General features: G+C 34.2%; 1 protein-coding gene across 2 annotated transcripts in view; it reads right to left on the bottom strand.

Annotated features, from left to right (window-relative positions):
• LOC106470380 (glypican-5-like) overlaps window positions 1-21,711 on the bottom strand; it is a 154,508-nt gene that overhangs the window by 49,082 nt on the left and 83,715 nt on the right. The window lies entirely within an intron of this gene.

Raw genomic sequence — 21,711 nt, 5'->3', positions numbered from 1 at the left:
TAAGTGAGAAGAAACGAAACAACGCTAAAAAACATGCTTGCAATTTATATAAGAAATTATTGTTTAAGATTACAAAATGCTAGCTGACCACTTCATCTCAAATTTCATTCATCAAGTTCTATCACGCAATTTTCTCAAGACTTGTACATATTAATGATCAAGAAATGGTTCAATAATTGAAAAAAAAATTGTCGTCTTACTTCCACTTGAACCTTAAAGTTTACAGTTACCATTTCAGTGACACTTTTTCCCATGGGCATAAAAAACAAGAGTAAAATCCAACTTCAACTTCTGTGCGTATGTGTGTTTATATAAGCTTTGAATATTATTAATCTTCCATTGGCTGTACAAAGTGCAGTGGAATAATGAATAGTTCAAAAAGTACCAATTCGAAACTTCAGTGTCCAACAACGTAAACACGCGCATCACAAGCAAAGAAAATTTGACATACAGAAGAATGAAATGTAAGAAAAAAAATAAGTTTTTGAGAGCTACTAAAGATATCTTCTTACTCCTTAGAAAAAGATTTATCACACGGTAACTGACAATTATATACTCAACTATTCACTAATCTAGACACTTGGAAAATTCATATTTTTTTCAAGTGACTAAGGTATGTTTACTTTAAACGTAGTAGGTAGAGACTTGAAAATAAACGTTTTTACAATAAGTATGTAATATTAGTGAGTGAAAAATTAGAATATGATATTACCACCTAGATATTAAATTAAGGTTGTGTAGATACTTCAACACCCAATTCGACTGGGTAAAAAAGCTTGAATATCTTGAAGAATCACGTGGTGATTAATGAACATATGTGTTTGTGTGTGTGTTTTGAAGGATATTTATATATAGAGAGAGAGTTTGGTTCGTATAAACTGAGAAGGGAGATTTCTCAACTCTACCAAATTGACTCCCCTTTCTTTCTGGACAATTATTTTCGAATTTAAACTGACACAGATACGAGTTCTTCAGTTAAAAGACTGCCTAAGATCCATTTCATTCACCAAATGATAAATGTTAGAACCCTTGATATGTTCGTTTCTAATATCTCGAACAATAACAACATACGTTTAGACATATAGAAGGTCTAACCATCTAGACTAATTAATACCATTACTCAATATATTTATTCATCCTATTTATCTAACCCATGCTACATGCTATATAATTTGAAAAGTACCTTTTTTTCTCCTCCATTAAAATGTTTATAACAGAAACGACGCCCTATGGTGGCTGTTTGTGCTAGTAATTACTAATCGTAGTATTAATACCTCATTGAAAATTTTTTTAGAAAAAGTGAACATTTTCTAAAAAATGATTTTTTTTCTGGGAAGTACTGCACGGGAATAGTGTTCGGATTGTGCTCTATAGTCATACGCAATTCATTGCATCAAAATGATTCAATGTTCAGAGCTCAAAATTTTCATAAATTTTACTGATATAAACTGTAATGTTAATGTTTATATATATTAAAAGTAGTGCCATTTATTGAAAAAATAATATACTTTTTAAGAACTCTAGTTTCTCAGTACTACATTAAAAATTTACATCAATGAAGATGTAATCAAACCCTCACGTACATTCTCAGTGAAAGTCGTGTTCTTCTTGTGAGGAGAGTAATTTTATTTAAAATTGGGTTCTATTATAACGAAATGTTTGTTGCACATACCACAGTTATTTTTCTAATTGTTTTAATCTTGAACACCCAAAGAGCGAAATTATTTATGGATTTTTGTTTTTTTTGTGGTGCCATTTAATAGATGGCGCAGGAGTTTTGTTTGCATGCATAGATACTGACATACATGCTACGTATGGATGGCTATGCGTAGATAGCTCTTACATATCTCTACATAAAATTCTGAAACAGAGCATGGTCAGTCTTATCTACGCATAGCCAACCATAATTCTGAACTGATAGACTAGAGTGGGGGAATTTAAAGAACAGCACATACCACCAACTCTTGGGTTACTCTTGTCTGATCGAATAGTGGGATTTGACTGTCACTCTTACAACGCTCACATGGCCTCAAAACACGAAGCGCACTTTTTCGGCAACGAGTACGTTAACGACGCAAAAAAGACTAATTTCTCAATCACTGGCTTCCCAAGCAGTGAAGTTGGCAAACTCAAACTGCTTACCAACTGTTTGAGTTTGCCAATTTCACTGGCTTACCAACAGTTTGAGTTTGCCAAATTATGCTCAGAACTTATTGTTGTTGCATTGAGTCGTCAATACTGTGTGATAAATTGTTCTCAATTTTTTATAAACACATTTTATGATAGAAATAGTGCATTTCGGAACTTAATTTAGATCTTTCACTAATTTCTATAGATAAATTAGCATCTTAACATCTTTGACTTCAGACTTTTTCCTTTCCTCTTTAGACGGTATTTTGTTGTTTATTTCATTTAATATAGGTCTAGTACAGAAACAGATTTGGATATTTTTTCTTTTGGATTTTAAAGCATTCCTTAAACAATGTCTGTCTGTTTGTTTGTTTCAGCGCAAAACTACACGATAGACTATCTGCGCTCTGGCCACCACGAGGGATCTAACCCCGGATTTAAGCGTTGTAAATCCGTAAACTCACTGGAAACTCTTTAGCGATACCTACATAACTCGATCATTTGTATAATATTTTATCTTTTTTCAAATATACAGGTGGTTGGACGTACATTGACACGAGGCTAGAATTAAATGTTTCTCTTCTTCTTTCAGCGCCAGAATGGTCTAATAATTTCGTTTTTTTTGTTAGATTTCATTTTTTAAAGCGATTCGCAAGGACAAATTATACATCTCAATGATGGGAAGGAAATAAATTGATATTTTGTTGAGACTATTTCTTATCTTTATACCTATTCACTCTCACTCTATTCCTGCAATGTACACGTTTTCTACGTCGTTCAAGTCACTAAAGCTCCAAACTGCTACACTTATAGATTAAACTTTTCTCTCTCTTGAACAGCACTTTGCACAATATATACACGTGCTTCATTGGCTATATTATTCATTTGATATCCACGGATATGTTGATATACCACACTGTCGTTTAACGTGTCTACTTCATCACTGTCTTTATAATACATATATGTTAATGTCTTTGTATCTGATTGACAAATTACTTAATTTTCTTTTAATATACGAGTTTACTTTTTGAGCATTATCTCCGGCAGGTATTGCTTTTATACTCTTTACGTTATTTTTAAGTTTATGCAGAAATAAGCAGCTCTGTGTTATAAATATATATTTTATTCATCTGAACATTTTAGAGAATAATACATCGCCCCTGGCGGTGTATCAGCTAAGACATCGTAAAAAGTGTAAGAAGAACATTAAAATGTTTGTTTTATGTTGTTGTTTTTTTTGTTCATTTGCTTATAATTAAAGTTGTTATTTTTACCTTTGGAAACGTCCTTCAATAGTATTATGCAAATAGATATGATTAATTTTTTATATTTTGCTAATATATATATATATTATATTAAATTTAAAGCTATAAAACTTAAAATAAGTCTACTAAAATACTGTTTCCAGCTAAATACTCTGGTCATTATGGTGGAATTATAATTATTTATGTATGTGTATGAAAAAAAATCTGTCGTTAAAGTTAATGAATATATTAGTGAAATAATAAGACAGTTTCAACCTTGAAACACTAACAGCATTCTCTGTGTTCCAACTTCGGTATCAGTATGTAGAGCAGAGTGAAAAGTGGGACGACTTGCTAGTTCTCCCCTCCCCCTTCTAAACAGCAAAGATAGTTAAAATTCAAATAATATTGAATCTACATTGATACCACGCGAGTAAATATAATCTTTACAAGTTGATTGACGTACCGTATTTCTTTTTTTTTGTTTGTTTGTTTTTCCTTCACCAGATATCTTTAATTTGTAGACTTGAGATATGTAATCACACGATGGTATTGAAGTTTGTGTGTTAAGTTTTTTTATTTTGTTTTTACACTATCTCATATAGGCTTAAGTCATTTATATAGGTAGCTTTCACCCTCTTGATGCCGCTTTCTGTAAAATCATCACAAGTGGGCGGGAAAATAGCGTAATTATGAGCTAATTGGTTAAATCAGTAGTTCCCCAAACTCTTTTAGTCTGAGGCTCCCTTGATGCGAATATAAAAAAGTTTGAGCCCCCCAACCTATAACTTTAACATGGTGACTGAAAAACAGTGCCGTAGTAAAAACAACAACATCACCTATCGACATACTGTATCATTTAATTAACTCAACATAATTTTTATAGTATTGTTTATTTAGAATTAAAATTAATTCAGCAGCTCTTTTTTCGGCCCTTTTTTTTTTTTTTGGTGTCTTCCCCCTCCCCAGAAAAAGCTTCACGGCCCTTAGAGGGGACGCGGCTCCCACTTTGGGAAACATTGGGATAAACCAAAAATCTACAGTTTTGCTAATTGTTGCTGTGCTCGTTTTGGTAAGCCTTGTCTTATCGTTCAACTATTAAAGTTCAACGTTTATTGTGTCAGTTGGCCAACGAACACTTGTAGTATGTATTATTATATTACGTGTGTGGTGTTAATGTATCTCCCATATAGATTTGTTTCAGTTTTCTCATTTTATTCTCTAGTGTTTTTCGGCCACGCGTATTATATTACAATTTACGTCCAGTGCTCTCAATAAAGAATGTTTATTTTGTTTAAACACTGGAGTCATATTTCGTTGTCTTGTCACAAATACTTTTTGTCTTCTCATGTTATCTTGCAGAGTCTAATATCTTGTTGGCTAGTCAATTAAAATTAAGACTATTAATTACACGTGGGATTTCTTATAACATATGTTTGTTGGAATGATAATCTAGAAATCTCACTCTCAATAAAGACACAGAAACATAAACATACCAGCTTATATATAAAACCAAATAGTAGGATACCAACCATAAATCAAAAACTAAAGTGGTATATTGTTCAAACAAAACTATCCACAAAACGTCGTCTGAAAGCATCTGAAAATAATCTTTTTTTACAGTTAACTAAAGACTTTTTCCTCTTCACACTAACAGTGGTAACTTAACAATTCTAACATTTTCGATAAAATAAAATCACTAAACTGTAATATATGGCAATTTACAAGGATGTAATCACAAATGCTTCAGAGAATTTTTCTTTTTGCAACTGAGAATGTCTGTCCTTATCATGATTTCGACAAATACACTGATTATAACAAAATCACTAGCAATCAAATGTGTATTCCTTGCCGAAAAGATTACCTCACATGCAAAATGATTGCTTGCAGTATAATAATTGACTTATATGATATTCAATGGCAAAGCAATAATTTAAAAAAATCAGTTTTAGTATATTCTGCAATGAGCTTAAAAGATCATGTAAACATTACATTTTTTAGTTAAGCTATTTAGCCTGTAAACAAAGTAAACAAAAGGAAAAAAATATGAATGACTTAGGGATGTCAATGCCAAAAAGTACAGAAACAAGGTAGGGATGAATACATGAAAACATACAAGAATCCCTACATAAGTAGCCAAATATATCCAAGAATAACTTTTATCTACAACTAAAGGTTAAATCCTTTTATTTTCATGAATTCAGGTTTGAATAAAAGCATTTAAACTGAACAATGCTATAAAGTCTTACAATGGCCAATTCCCATAAGCTTATAACATTGACTCAGTGACTATTTATGTAGGGATTTTTGTATGTTTTTTTGTCTCTAACTTTTTCTATACTTTTTGGTATTGCCATCCCTATGTCATCCATTTAAAACAAAACTGTTTTTTGCTTGTGTCCCTTCTTTTGTAAACAATACCAATGAATAGTTTATGATGAGTTGTCTCGATGGGCATCATGTGTTAAAGTTAGTGGAACGCTATACTGCTTCTGCACTCCCCAAGTTAAAATACAACATTTTGGTGTATAAATCATTGCAACAACTTCAAACATTAGTGAGCTAGCCCTTCTGACGCCAGAATCAGTATAATCAGCAGAACATTTGGCTGTTATGCTACTCACAGATTCTCTACTTTAGTGATGTTCTTTGGCTAAACTGAAGGTCTTAAGAGCTTCTGAGAACCTCGAAAACATAAGTTCGGTGTTTACAAAAGTCTCTTAGATTGTTATAAGAGGGAGTTGAGACTATGATGAGCAATACATAATATACGGCGGCCGTTTCTTTGCAGGCCTATCGCTACATACTAAGCACTACCGTGCTTAGTGATATTCTGTCATACGTGGTTCAATACCACGGAAGGGACGAAACGTTCTATATACAAAAATAAAAAGTTTGTTTTAGAACATATCCACGGTGAGCTAACTGTTGTGTCTACCACAAGAACGATACCCTGGATTTTAGTGTTGTTAGTCTGTAAACTTATCGCTATCCCAACAGAGGACAAAAAAAAGAAGAAGAAAAAACAGCGTAAAAAGTATTTTACACAATAAAATAAGAGTATGTTTCTTTATTATCATTTTAGTGATTATTAGAACTATTATCAAAGATCTCCTGTGCATCAGAACTAGCTGGATAAAAACTAATATAAATTTGATTACGAATATATCCAGTTACATGTTCTAAGTATAGAATACGGTCTAATGTTGGGTAATACTTTACATATAAGGCGATGAATTTCAAATAAAAATTACACTATAAACATTAAGAGTTTGTTATAAACACCCCATTCCGGAAATAGTCCATATTTAACTTGCAGCTGTCTAACTTGCACTTGACGAGACCAGGTATGTCTAATCTCCAGCTTTGTAAGAGTTGTTATTCAGGTTTAAATTTTATATCTTTAACTAGTCACATTCTACTCTCAACACAAATGTGTCTTATTATGAATCTGTTTTATGACCTTGTGGTTCTTCTACAAGTGCAACTTTGTCAGGGTAAGCCTCGTGTACTACTTGAACTACTTTATTACCATCTTTTTTTTTCTTTTGTTTTTCTTTTAAATGTATATTTACTATGAAACAATTTACTAACAATATTCACTGACATTTGCTCACACAGCTTGTGGGTGAAAAGTCTATTTGCTTTAGGTGTCACCTCATAAATAATAAACGAGGATAATCGCACTTTTTATTACTAATTTACATATGATAATGTAGTAACATGTGCTGCAGATGGGACTATCACGCTATGAGAAACATGTTTAGTATTTACACATTTAGTTCATGACGAATTCCTGGTCATCTATGTCGAGCACAATGCATAATGGATGCTTGTTACAATAGAAATCTCTATGTCAAACACCATGCATAATGGATGCTTGTTACAATAGAAATTTCTATGTCAAACACAATGCATAATGGATGCTTGTTACAATAGAAATTTCTGTGTCGAACACAATGCATAATGACATCCACGAGAATGAGCACGATCGATGATGGAGAAAGCAGTTCCACAGCAGCACATGATGCGAAGCACCGTATTTATACAATGTGATTAAACTCAGTATAAGGTTTTGAAACGAAAAATAACATGAACAGTAACTAAGACACACACACAAACACATAAATATGTTATCCCTGAATTTTCAAACTGTTTTCGTTTATTCTTTGTTGTCATATATTTTAACTTTTAGTCATACTTGGAATAACTAGTAATAAACACCCACCAGAGATAACAAGAATTTTTCAACCCTCCCTTGGTAACAAATCCTATTTCACTTCATTAGAGAATGTATAGTAATAACAAACGCTGGAGAATAAACAAAATTTGAAGTTCTGGCATTTAGCCCATGAGATATCACTCGTACAGATCCATTTAACAGCAATTCAAGGTTACGAGTGCACAAGAATGACTAGATGATTGTTATCGCTAAGTGTATCCTTGTAAATTACACATACAAACACATGAACTAGAGGTTATCTTTCCTTTGATATATCACAAACAGTCATTTTTTTAGAAATAGGAATCTCAGCCTCTTGTAAATTACCTAGATCGAAATAACTGAAGTTTTTCTAACAAATAATATGTATTTTAAATTGTGCTAAGTTTTGTGGAAAAAGTTAAGAAAGTCTATAGATCGAATAAACATTCCAATGAAACTAAATACTGAATCCTTCAGTGCACCAGAAAATTGTTTAGAACAATAGCAATTTCAAACAAAACTTCTGAATGAAAGGCTACTATCTGACCATATAATCAATGAATGCTAACCCTGATTCTTCCTTTGGTCGTCCGAAAACAAGATCCATTTTTTGTTGTTATTTTGAAAGTCAATGCCTTGCATATGTTTGATGATCAACATATTAGTAAAAGGGTCTGGAATATCTCTAAAGTTATGATTTCAGTTGAACTGGCAGTGTCAGTGGCCTTTGGGAATGAAGATAAACTAAGATTAAAAACTGTGTAACCTGAAATCAACCCTCTCCAAAAAGGATGTGCGTTAAAACGTGTCTTCAAGGTGAAAGAACAGACTATAGGTAAACGTCTCCCCATTCATCATGTAAACCTTTTAGCATTAATATTTATTGTAAGTTAACTGTTTCCCAACAGTTTTATTTTTGGCCATTTTAAGGACTGTACTTCATTCCTAGCCCTCGTTTACTGGGGGATGATTATTCAACCAAGCATTAAAGATTACAAGCAGAACAATATAAATCACATGCTCACGAAATGAGAAGTGTTGAGACTTTCAGGAAAACACGAACATTACAATGATAGCAACTATTATTCAACCAAGCATTAAAGATTACAAGCAGAACAATATAAATCACATGCTCACGAAATGAGAAGTGTTGAGACTTTCAGGAAAACACGAACATTACAATGACAGCAACTAATAGTGAAAACCAATGGAGATGTTCATTAGTCACTCTATAATGCGTGCTAGCGGAAATCACTGAATAACGAACAATTGATCTTCACGATCACGATTCAGGGATTGTGACACTTATGTTAAAAAGTCTATTAAACGCGGACACCACACATATTACGAGATAAACTTTCTTTTATTAACGTGTTTAGCAGTATTCAAGAAACGGGTTGTTTATTTGATTTTTATTAACGTGTTTAGCAGTATTCAAGAAACGGGGGTTGTTTATTTGTTTTTTATTAACGTGTTTAGCGGTATTCAAGAAACGGGTGGTTTATTTATTTTTTATTTGTTTAGCAGTATTCAAGAAACGGGTTATTTATTTCTTTTTTATTAACGTGTTTAGCAGTATTCAAGAAACGGGTGGTTTATTTGTTTTTTATTAGCGTATTTACCAGTATTCAAAAAATGGGTTGTTTATTTGTTTTTTATTAACGTGTTTAGCAGTACTCAAGAAACGGGGGTTGGTTATTTGTTTTTTATCAACGTGTTTAGCAGTATTCGAAAAACGGGTTGGGTATTTGTTTTTTATTAACGTGTTTAACAGTATTCAAGAAACGGGTTGTTTATTTGTTTTTTATTAACGTGTTTAGCAGTATTCAAGAAACGGGTTGTTTGTTTTTTATTAACGTGTTTAACAATATTCAAGAAACGGGTTGTTTATTTGTTGAATTCCTGCAAAGCTACTTCAGGGTTATCTACGTTAGCCGTCCGTAATTTTAAAATGATAGAGGAAAGGTAGCTAGTAAGCATCACTCCCCGCCAACTCTTGAGCTACTCTTACCTGACGGAATAGTGCTAGTGCTATTCGACTGGCACTTTTATAATACACCAAAGTGCGGAGCTCGATTTTCATTTTATTTTTGGCGATAACTGGTCGTGTATATGAAACCTTAGATCCACATTCCGGCACACTTACCACTGAGTCGTACTCGGCCCAAATAAGAAGCCAAGACGAGGGATAACATAGTAAAAAAAAAAGACTACAAGTTCGCTATAAATGTCATGAAATTCAAACCATGTAAACTGGTAATAACAATGGAAAGAAAAATTATTCAGATTTATAGTTCTTTACAAATCCTTATTGTATATAACTGAATGTATAATTGTAATCTTTCCGTTTTTCTATAAACTTGAATATTATCATTCTAAAAAACTATCATATAATCTTTAAAACTGGTTCAAATAATACTGAATATTGTATACGTTTTAATTAAATTTCAAATGGATTATATTGAAATAGCTCCATGTAAAGTATCAAAAGTACACTTCTACGCATCGTTTCATACTACATAATCGTGCGCTTGTTGTTGTTTTCATTCTAAAGTGACTATCTTTGTCTTAACCTGTATTCGTTGTAAACCAGGCTGTACTGACACTTCTATGTCTTTTGTTTACAATCTACTGACTGGTATGGCGAGAGAAGTTGGCTGTCTGCCCACCTTGTACAACTGGCTTACAAGAAACAGGATATGCAGAAAAAGTTCAGTATATGCAACAGTACAAAAGAGAACGTCTGAGACGCACAATAACAGCAAGACACCAGTGTGCAGTTTTACATGTTAAAAACAAAACAAAAACAAAAAAAAAACGCGAAACCGGTTGATGCAAGCAATACAACCAAAAGTGCATTATATTAAAAATTTTTTTTCTTCTGAAATTGGTTTTAAAAACATCTTCGCCATTTTTATTCAGCACGGTGAGAGCTCACTAAAAGTATGAAAGTTGTATGTCTATACTCTATAACAACCAAGCCTAAACATCAATATCGTTAACTGGCACCACATGTGACTCACTTAGTAACTTTTAACTTAATTTATTCGTTGTGGAAATAGAGATAATTTTACTTAATACATGCCTTAAACGGCAATGTTTTTTATTATTGGTTGGCTGGTTATCGAGGTTTTTGTGGCGCAAAGCACTAGAGTTATCCACGACATTTTTATTACTATCACAGGTATACAGGGAGGTATACAAATCGGTAGTAACAAACAAATTGAAAATATTATTTTAAACCACAGATGAATATCAACATTTACACATGTTTATATACTTTAATTATATGACTTATTAGGAACTTAAAAATAATTTTCTTACCTATTATTTTACCTATATATATACAGTCAATGCTTCAACGTGGATACTAAATCGAATAAGAAAATTAATCAAAAGAGTATTTTCAATATGAAAATCAGCAAGCCATATGACAGCCAAAGCCTACTTAAAGTTACAGTAGAACAACATGTATCAGAACTATATTTATACATTGATTAGCGTTTCTTAGGTTGTTTAATGTCAATGAAAACTGTTCGCCTTTAAGGAAGTGTATGTAATCGCTGTTTCCGACGCAAAATATCCATACACTTAGATCATAAAGATGTGTTTAGAACGGGGTTTAGAATTTTCCTTGCACTTAATGCCATTAGAAAACAAAGAAATGTGGATAAGTTTGGGGAACCAGGACCATCCAGAAATAAAACCTGCAACAAGTTGTACCTTAGTCATGGAAAGTAAAATGCTGCGTTTTGTAACAAGTAAGAATACATGAACACAAAGGTCAGTGGTAAAAGCCGTCTACGTTCCCCGGGCAACAGTATCAACATAATCAGGAAATATTTCTGTCTTAAAAACCACAGAAGTCACGTGTACATATGTTACTTTCACAATATATCAGTTCAACCGTCGCATACTTCAAACAGCTGTAAAATTATGCGTGCCAACTCGCCAAAAGCAGTGCGTATGTATTTCTGCGCGATTGGACTATTGAAACGGGCGTTGAAAAACCACTATCTTCATACACTAGTCAAACTGTAGAAAAAAACATGGAAGAGGGTCTGTGCTTTAAACATGAATCATTACGACAGAGCCTTTGCAATAGAAACTACGCTGTAGGCCTATTGTCAAGATGCACAGTCGTCAGCTAGAATTCGACGGGAGGTGGCGACATGGACTGTAACAACCAAGTGACGCTTGTTTATCGAATTTCGCGCAAATCTTCACGAGGGCTATCTGTACAGTAATAGACTAGGTGGAAGGCAGCTAGTCAATACCACCCACCGCCAATTCTTAGACCACTCTTGTAAGACTGCATAATGAAATTTGACCATCATTTTTACTACGCGCCCACTGCTGCAGGTGCGGAGCGCGATTTTTTCGCGAAAACAATGGCAAACCACAGAAACACACGTTGTGAGGCTCAAAAATCGCTTTAATATAACGTACTCAACCATCTTATATATATAGCGCGACAACATTTTTAATTAAATACTGTTTGTGTTTGTTTGTTGGCCGAATGTTTAAAACAATTCACACGGCGCTACTGCGCAAAGTATATCTACAGTTTTAATTAAACGTAGCTTTATTTTAACATAAAATCCATCACATTAAAATTGCCTAACAATTAGAGCCAACCCCCCTTTTAAATGATGTAATATAGCTCTGATATTCTTTTTACGGAACTGTAAAACAGCGAGACATTATATGTACGTTTTTACGTATGCTAGTTTATACAATATTTGAACTGGAGATTGTCGAATTAGTGTATGATTTTATCTTTTTTATTTAAAATATTGTTTTAACATTTTATTTCGCTCTAACAATTGTGTGTCACATCGTAGCTACATCATATAAGTCTAACATTTCGCGAAACAATATTACGCTGTACATTTATGTATATAATAAACATAACAAAACGGAACTACAACAAGAGTAAGTGAGCAATATAGGTCAGTACCACAAAAATAGTGAAGGGGATATCAACCAAAGAATTCACATCTTGACAACACAATCGCCCCCTCACATACACACACACAGTGGCTCACTGTAAGTCTAGCGGCTTATATCGCTAAAAGTCGGGTTTCGATACTTGCGGTGGTCACAGAATTGTAAAGCCTTTTGCTGAGTAACGAACAGATACACAAAATTGAGAAGACAAACAAAAAGTATAACATTATATCAACTAAGGTGCATGCAACAGTTGAGGAGTACCACCCATTCAGCCCACGATGTACCGAATCCATCTACATACTCACTGTCTGGGGCCAGTTGTGGGCATTGTTATTACACATTAATAGTGCCAATAAAAAAACTAGTAAGTGATTAATGACCCACACACACACATACAAACACATAATCCGAAAGAAGACCCAATCTCTGCCAATGTAGAACTATATTACCCGCCAATATAGCTTTTACACCCAACCACCACCTTTAAAGAAGGTTAAAAGATATTGTAAGTTGGGATATTAAACTGGTCTTTTAACCTCATATGACTTAAGGCCTCCCTCAGACACACACATAATCATAATGAAAAAACCCATCCTCCACCCATTACATTTAGACAAAATATCGATACTGAAGCAATCTGTCTATAGTACTGATTACAAATATAAATACTATAGACTAAAACTTTTAGCTCTGGTACTACATACCAGTGCGCTATTCATTTAGGAAGATTACACCCAAAATATTGAAACCAATATCATGATCCAGTTATTTGTTGGAGAGAAAATAATAAATGTTGTTATAGTGTTAAAAGGCGTTTAAAGAGCTTTGGATTGAGCGAAACACATGGTTTGTTTGTTTGTAATTAAGCACAAAGCTACACAATGAGCTATCTGTGCTCTGCCCACCGCGGGTATCGAAACCCGGATTCTAGCGTTGTAAGTACGCAGACATACCGCTAAACAGACTAAACCAATAATCAAGAAGTTACTTACTAAAATACTAAATGTCAGTGCTCGAACCAGAATTTGAAACTCGAAACATTGATACTAGTTTCATCAGCCAGAAATATGTATAGATATGAACTCTGATCCGTAAACCCACAGCCAAAATATACAAAATAGTAATCTAATGTGGATACCCAAAGCCAAAATACTCATACCAACACCATGGGACATATGTGGTAAGCTCTGCAATATCTTCTCTTTTAAAAATGTGTTTGTTTTGGATACTCGCTCAAAGTCACACAAGGCAACCCGTCCCTAACTTTCAACCGATACACTAAAGAGGCCCGGCATGGCCAGGTGGTTAAGGCACTCGACTCACAATCTGAGGGTCGCAGGTTCGAATCCCCGTCACACCAAACATGCTCGCCCTTTCAGCCGTGGGGGCGTTATAATGTAACGGTCAATCCCACTATTCGTTGGTAAAAGAATAGCCCAAGAGTTGGCGGTGGGTGGTGATAACTAGCTGCCTTCCCTCTATTCTTTCATTGCTAAATTAGGGACGGCTAGCGCAGATAGCCCTCGTGTAGCTTTACGCGAAATTAAAAAAAAACACTAAAGAGAAGATAGCTAGTCAACAGTCCTAACACCAACTTTTGGGCTATCCTAATAGAATATTTTGATTTGACTATCACTCTTTAAGATACTCATGATTCCAAAACGTGGAGTGCGATTCTGAGGCAACAGAACACAAACCTTGGAAACTCGGATTATAGTCTGGCGTGATAACCATTTGTCCACGCTCAGTTCTCTTTTAAAAGTGACGCGCCCGTGTTCGCACACATACCACAAGATACTTAATACTAGCGTCTCCTCGAGGTACACACGATATTTAATCCAAATTAAATGCAAATTTAACTATAAAGACTTTATAGGATAAACAGTATATAAACGAAACCACTGAGAAGTAAAAGTAATGTGTGCTTTGCAATCTCACACGCAATGAAACCTTAAAGAAAATACCAAATACCGAATTATATTAGAATATGTTGCGTCACACCAAAACCAAAATAGCGAAACAAATAACATGAAAAAGATAACATTTCGTACGTAATTCGTAGAAATGCGTAAAACCAATTCGTTTCGTCTTGTGTTGAAATTCTGAAACCAAATAAGGCGTGTATAATACTAAGAAATAAGATGAAAAGCTGAATATCGGGCCAACGAACTATGACAGATGTTTTCCGCTTTTAAACGAGTTGGTGCATAATTTGGCTTATTACTTAGACTCGCGTTTTAAACATATAGGTTTCAAGGGCAAAGAACATCACAGATTATATATACAAAGTAAACAATACATCTGTAAAATAAATGCATAAAACAAACACACTCAAATCTACACGTGAGTGTGAAATGTGTCTCTCCACACATACCTATCAACACACACATATACTACATAATTGTTAATATGGAACTTTTAAAGGGTTACATTCAACGGATTTTCACAAACGTTTTTTGCTCTGTGGTCAGTTGTTTTATGAAATTCATATTTAGAAATATTGTAAAAAAATAATAATAATGACTATCTATATAATTGTTACAACTCTCATTTTCACACTATCCTGATTAGTACCCAGTTATTACTTATCTTAAAGTAACAAATAAATAAATATATAATTTATTTAAAATAATAAAGGAGGTCTGTGTGTGTGTGTGTGTGTGTGTGTGACCATCATAACTCCAAGAGGAAAGAACCTAAATTTTGCACCCTTACTAAGTGGACCCTGAGGATGTGCACCTGGGTATCACTTATCTTTCCACGTGCGTACGCACGTGCGCATCTTTTTAATGAGGCAAGCTAGCGAAAAACCACATAGAAAAGAAGCGGTTCCTTATATAACAACGTCTAATATATAGACAAGCCAGTGCGATTTGGTAACAATGCCTTCCCACAATGGCTTTTATATCATTTTGCTTAACAACAAAAGTATATAGGTTATACTTTTATGCTAATGTGGGTTCAGAATACACACTATCAATCTAATGACCCGGCTACTTTCCCTAGTGTGTTTAGATATATATATATATATATATAATTCAGAGAGCAGGCTTAAAATTTAGGAAGATTAAAATACACTTTCCCAAGAGAGAGAGGTGCCAGTGAAAGAAGAGCCACATAGCGATGGGGATATTCCACTTATGATATTTAACCTCTATGCACCTCTATAATTAAGATCTCACATCTATTCTGGTTAAAACAACTGGACCAATTCGGTGCATAAGTAAACTTTGTTTCCTTAAGTTGCCACTCTTCAGAAATATTGTTCGCATACCTAAACGTATCGAAGTTAAAAACTTATTATACTATTACACAAACAAAATGAAATTTTCCTACTTATTTCCCAAAAAAATCAATAAAAAGTCACATGCAGATATAACTCTTAGAAAGAAACATTTGTTTTCCTTTCCCATATCGTGGTTTGTATTTTAGTTGTGTTTGTATTTTATATACGATGCCTTTTGTTTTAAGTTCCGTTGTTTGAAGTTTTAAACTCTTATCAAAGAAAATGATATATTGTTTTCATAATTACTGCCGATTCCAAACAAAGGTTTACCCACATTAATCTATAAAAATCATTTATATTCCAAAATTATTGCCTGCTGTAATCTATCAGACTGTCACAGCTGTTACACACTTTATATTCTACAAGATTGAGTACGTTACTTTAAAACGAGATTGAATATGCAAATTAGTCGGTCACGTGCCAACCACAGCCCATATAAAGTTGCAGTTGAATGGAATGTATCAAATCTACATTGTGTAAATAGTGTGATGCCTCTGAAAATGTATTGCTTTTGAGAAGGGTATGGAACAACTCTTTCCGATCGCAAAATATTTATATACTCAGATCTTAAAGGTTTGTTCAGATCGCAGGTTTATAATTTCCAAGACGGAGATATTCCTCGTCTGTATTGGAATTGAAAAACAAAGGAATATGGATCAACTAGGAAAACCAGGACCATCCAGAAAGACACCTGCATCAGTTGTACTCCAGTCAGTGCAGCGTATTATAACCGGTGAGAATCTACGAACACTAAGGTAAGTGAAAAAAGCCGCCCACGTGCCTCAGACAAATAACACATAACATAATCAAGAAGTATCTCTGTCTGGAAACGAATCAAAAGGGTTTAGATTCGCCAATATAAAGCTTCTGGTTACACTTCCCGTTTAATCGATGCATACCTTAAGCAGCTGGGCAAAGAAATGGGTATTTGTGTTATTCCATATGAAGGCATACCAATGATGTTGTTCGACGCAGTGCTTATGGAGTTATGTCTCTTCGGACTGTTGAGAGGGGCGCTGGGAAACCACATTTCTTATACATTAGATGGATTATGTAAAATTTGCAGAGAGGAGTGGTATGTTTTGGACAAGACAGTCTTATGATGGAATTTTTTGCAACAGAAAATAAGCTGCATGATTATTGTCCAAATGCACGGTAATCAGATAGAGTATGACTGGATGTGGCAACATGGACGGTAACCACGTGGTGAGTCTCCCAAGTCGTTTCAATATAAGGTATTTAACCCTTGTATAATATGCAGCATGATATATCTACAGGTACTTAAAACTGTTACCTACAATAATACATCGAAATAGCATTATTTGTAAGCACTCCATGTTCACAATGATTTGATTTAAACTCTTCTAGCAAATGTTTTATTCTTTCACTGTATCATCAGAGTAAAATGTTATTCGGTCAGATCTTTTTGCTGTTTGTTTTCAAACATACATGAATTTAGATGAAAGGTGCTTATGTTTGGTTGAATGTTCAAAAGGGAAAATTTCTACAAACATCACAGACATACGACACCGTTTTACCGAGTTCAAAATAGACCTAACGTGAAATAAGCGACTATTTTGTTTCAACGGTGCAACTTCCACACAAGAGAATTTTCCGTTCAATAGTAACATGATCTGGTGAGTAGCTTTTCTAAGGGTTTGTACAGAACTGAATACTCTTAAGTAAAAGTACTAAAATTATTTAAAACATACACTTTTAGATTGAGTTTAACTTGAAATTAAAGCATAAATAATATATTTGTTTACTATCATTTGCTTACTTATCCTGGTTTTGAAATGATAGAGTCTTCTGGTGGAGGTTATTAGATAATCGAACTGTTTGTTTGTTTGTTCAATTTCGCGCAAAGCTACTGAAAGGTTATCTGCTCTACCTGTTCCTAATTTTGAAGTTATAGACTAGAGGGAAGGTAACTAATAGTGGTAATGACCGTCACATTATAACGCTCCCATGACTGAAAGAGCGAGTATGTTCGGGAACCAGTTTCGATCCCGTGTAATTGAACTGCTAGACTACAGAGACACCACCAACTTTTAGAGTAATGTTGTCTGATCATATAGAAGAATTTAACAGATACTCTTACAGTGCACAGATAGCCTCTTATTCACAGTATAAGCATATAAATCATTAGGTTACGTCTGTACCTTCACGTTTACTATTAAGACTGTTTTTTCTCTACTAATCTCAGTTAAATCATAAAAGAAGTTGTACGCTTTTATTCACAACATAAAACAAAAGTAATTTAGTATATCAATGCATCACAAGGCATTCATTAAATAAATGTGTTAACAGAACATTATACACAAATCTTTATATTAGTAAGGATGGTTCTTTCAGATAAGAAATTTTAGTTTATTTTTTCAGTGATGTATTTTTAACTTAGAGGCTGTCTGTCACCTTTATCGAAGATAATTGTCGTGAGAAATGAATTTCTAAGAAAGTCGCGCTATGTAACCGCTAGAGGGAAGCACTTAATGTTTGATTAAGATAGTTAAATAAAACTGTAACCGAGTTACAAAGCAATAGTATCAAATTATCTCATAGATTGTTAATACTCATCCATGTACACTTCCTATAAGACGGATTCGCGGAATTTTGTTTTAGTTATTCAAACACCATAAACAGCTCATATAACAGAACGCAGAAGTTTCATATTAGCACGAGGTTGACGTAATTTGGATAGTATCCTATGGTAATACAAACAAGCTTTAAAAGCAACAAAAGGATTCCCAGAATAGCGTTTTAACTAGAAAAGCTTCACAAAAACCATTTCAATACTACCAACAGGTTAGCAGCATATTCATGGAAGACTGATTTTATTTTTACTGCTGTCGACTATCGTCTACAGGCTATCTTGTGTTTTACATGGTGAGGCAGTAAGATAAGGTTTTTTCTTTTTTTAATTTTGCGCAAAGCCGTCTCTGATTTAGCAGTGAAAGACTAGAGGGAAGGCAGCTAATCATCATCACCCACCGCCCGCTCTTGGGGCTACTCTTTTACCAACGAATAGTGGGATTGACCGTCACATTATAGCGCCTCATGGTTGATAATTAACATTATCGAATGCTATATAAGGCTTCATATTTATCTTTAGTCTCCTAAGCAACTTTTCTGCTGAGTAACTCAGAAGAATAAGTTAGTAGCATCAATGCAAAATATCCTTCAAATAGTATAAAAACATAGGTTCACTGTGGGAAGTAGAATACAACTAAAAATACCATACACATTATTTAGGTTCGTTGCACACGCAAGCTCATACCTAAATCCCGACTTTTTGGGAAGAAGGTTAAAGCTCCGTGAACGTTTTCACTAACATTCCATACACTTGGTTTATATACTTACCCCATGATGCTGTAAAACGAAAGTTTTAGAATTTCTGTATCATATCAGTGACATTAGAATTTTCAGTCGATTTGTTTGAAATTAAGCACAAAGCTACACAGTGGGGTATCTGTGCTTTGCCCACCACGGGTATCGAAACCCAGTTTCTAGCGTTGTAAGTCCGCGTTTTGAGCTTATTTGTCTCAGAAACTACCACACACACATACACAGGTATTTAACCTGCTTGAAGTTTCCTACTTGCTCTGTCTCTAATTGTACTGAAGCGAGGGAAATAATTAACCAACACAAGTTTGCAAGTAATGCATCAATAGAAAAGTTTCTAATTAAATACTTCTGAAAACATTTCAGTTTATCTCGGATAACCGAAAAAACAACACGATTTGTTTTTTCAGTTACCCGAGAAAAGCTCAAGTCTATTCCGGAGTTAACCAAAGTACTCGAGTTTCCATTTACAGTTGATGTTTTTACATATGTTTTGTTCAATTTATGAATTATTTAGTATTTATATTTTGAGGTCGACCAGCGGATAGTTAAGCCTCTCGAACAAATGGTATAGTTTCCGTGAATAACAATGTATTTATAATGTTGAAAAAGAAGGAGAAAACGAGTGAGATGTCTGCCATGCATTTACGTAGAAATGGCTACTCAGTTAGACAAGCACTTGAATCGAGGGCATAACGTAACGTCAAAACTGTAACGTACGTAGTAATTCAAACAGTACTAAAAAGCGGCAACCAATTTCTTTGCCCATGAGTAATATGTTAATCCATACTAAAACTTCCCAAGAAACACTATCTTAGACCATTGAATACAATTTTAAGTTTCATATCAACACTAAACTCTCCATAATCTTTGTGTGTGACCAGAAATTCCCTTTCAAATACCTCTTTCAGCCAATCGCAACTGCTATGCAGGAAAGAGTGGTACAGTGATAAAAGTTTTTTATTTTCCATGTTGAACACAACATAATGTTTTACCGTTTCTGAGTCGTCGGTATTCCCAATAATTTCTCGTCTTTTAAGTTTCAACACAAAACGTTGCTTACAATGTATACGTGCCTAGACGTGTTAAAAGGTTGATCAATCTTAACAAAATGTTCTCTCATTAAAAGTACCACACACACATACCAGAAGCGTTTATATGATTAGCTTATACAGAGTATGAGTACGTTAGATCAAAACGATTTCGAAGCCTCATCATGTCGTTACAATCTATGTCGCCACGGCCGGTCATGATCTATCTGATGGCCATTCATCTGTACAATAACCATGCAGCTTAGTTTCAATTGCAAAAGATTACATCGTAATGCTGTAATGTCCTAAGCACACCACTATTCTCTAGAGCCTTTCATAATCACTCTATTCTAAGAGAACGACGATTTCCACGCGCCCGGTTTAACATTGTGATAACAGAAAAAATCCATAGGCAATTCAACTGATATGTCTTCTAATGGAATATTATGAATATCTGTTTCATTCTCCAGCTGCTTGAACTATGCAACTGTTATGGTGGAAGCAGCTTCTGTACACGTAACCTGTTTCGCTTTTTAAAACGGAGATTATTTTTGATTTTGTTTTGTACTATTGCCTAGTTCACTTGAATGGTTTTTGCCAGTGATATCTATGTTGTTGGAATATCACCTGGTATATGAAGCCGCCCTTTACTTACCACGGCTGGGGTACGACTTGTTGCAGGTTTCTTTCTTTATGAACCTTGTTCTCCAAGTTGATCCACATTCCGTTGTTTTCCAGTGCCATTGAGATTAAGGACTATCCAAGTCCTGGATATTGTAAGACCCAGATCTGAACACATCTTAATGATCTGAGTATATGAAGATTTTTTGTCGGAAATGGCTGTTTTATGTCCTTCCAAAAATCGACCAGTTTTCAGTGGCATCACATTATCTACAATGTCAAAATGTAGTTTCTGATACATTCCGTTCCACTGCGACTTTATATCTGTGGTGGTTGTTACGTAAGTTGCTGATTTGCATATTCAAGATAAATTTGATATAACATACTCAACACTCTGTATTACGAAAGCTGAAACGATAATGCAAAAATATAAATTATTTGTTCACTAAGAAGTAAAACGTTAAAGTTTAACATATAACAATACTGTACTAAGGGATCTGTTTTCTATTTAACACACAAAAACCTAAATCCTATTTTAAAATTTTAGATCATGAAGTTTCGCCTTGAACAAAATGTTTTTCTCGGTTTAGTTTAAGTTTTTGGAACACATTCTTTTAATGAGTCGCTCTTTCCTACTGAAATTAATTAATTAATACTTTTCATGTACAGTATAAGTTGTACAGGTGTGCGCGTTTTTTTAAGGTGATCTCAACTCGCTTCATAATTAATTGACAATATATTGACAGCAGTTGTAAAGGAATTTCAATAATTAATAAAAATGTTGATGATCAACCGAACCCAAAAGAATCGCTAGAATCCGGGTTTCGATACCCGTGGTGGGCATAGCCCATCGTGTAGCTTTGTGCTTAACTTAAAAACAAACAAACAAAAAGATATAGT

The sequence above is a fragment of the Limulus polyphemus genome, unplaced genomic scaffold (assembly GCF_000517525.1).
Source record: "Limulus polyphemus unplaced genomic scaffold, Limulus_polyphemus-2.1.2 Scaffold103, whole genome shotgun sequence".
Lineage (NCBI taxonomy): Eukaryota > Metazoa > Arthropoda > Merostomata > Xiphosura > Limulidae > Limulus > Limulus polyphemus.
Note: the sequence above shows the minus strand (reverse complement) of the source record. Positions and strands in the feature narration are given on the sequence as shown.